This window comes from Poecilia latipinna, unplaced genomic scaffold, assembly GCF_001443285.1.
Source record: "Poecilia latipinna isolate Pla-1442-1.1 unplaced genomic scaffold, P_latipinna-1.0 Scaffold515, whole genome shotgun sequence".
Taxonomy (NCBI): domain Eukaryota; kingdom Metazoa; phylum Chordata; class Actinopteri; order Cyprinodontiformes; family Poeciliidae; genus Poecilia; species Poecilia latipinna.
The window spans coordinates 44,226-44,695 of NW_015113131.1; the positions used below are offsets into that span (position 1 = coordinate 44,226).

General features: G+C 45.7%; 1 protein-coding gene across 1 annotated transcript in view; it reads left to right on the plus strand.

Annotated features, from left to right (window-relative positions):
- The first annotated feature begins 147 nt into the window (after positions 1-147).
- znf532 (zinc finger protein 532) overlaps positions 148-470 on the plus strand; it is a 23,786-nt gene continuing 23,463 nt past the window's right edge. The window contains exon 1 of the mRNA XM_015040537.1: positions 148-393. The gene's annotated coding sequence lies outside the window, so the exon portion shown is untranslated. The remainder of the gene's footprint in view (positions 394-470) is intronic.

Sequence of the window (470 nt, forward strand, 5' to 3'; positions counted from 1 at the left end):
GACCAAAATCGGAGAGGTCAGGCTTTTTAAGCATCGGCGATCGGCCAGAAAACTGCAACCGACGCTCCTGTCTGAATGGAGGCAGTGTGACGTCATGTGGCTCTGTAAGGGGTGGGGAGCAACCTCAGCCTCCTCCGTTGCACTGAATCTGTCACAGTGCAGGGCCTTTTATAATACATACACACACTCATCTTCTGCTGCCATTTCCAGTGTCTGAAATGCATTAGTGTGCCGAGATGAATACATCCGCTTAAGATTTTTCACATAAAGATGAAGAATTAGTTTGTTCCGCAGCATGGCTGGCTGTCTTTAGCAGGTCTGCAAGATGAATCAAGGACTCATAGCAGGCCAAAGAGAGCCAGTATTACTCTACTGGCAACCTCAGTTTTCCAGGTAGGTTACAAAATATCTCCTTATGTTTCTGGCAGTGGTGGAGAAAGTACTCAAAAAATGTACTTAAGTAAAAGTAC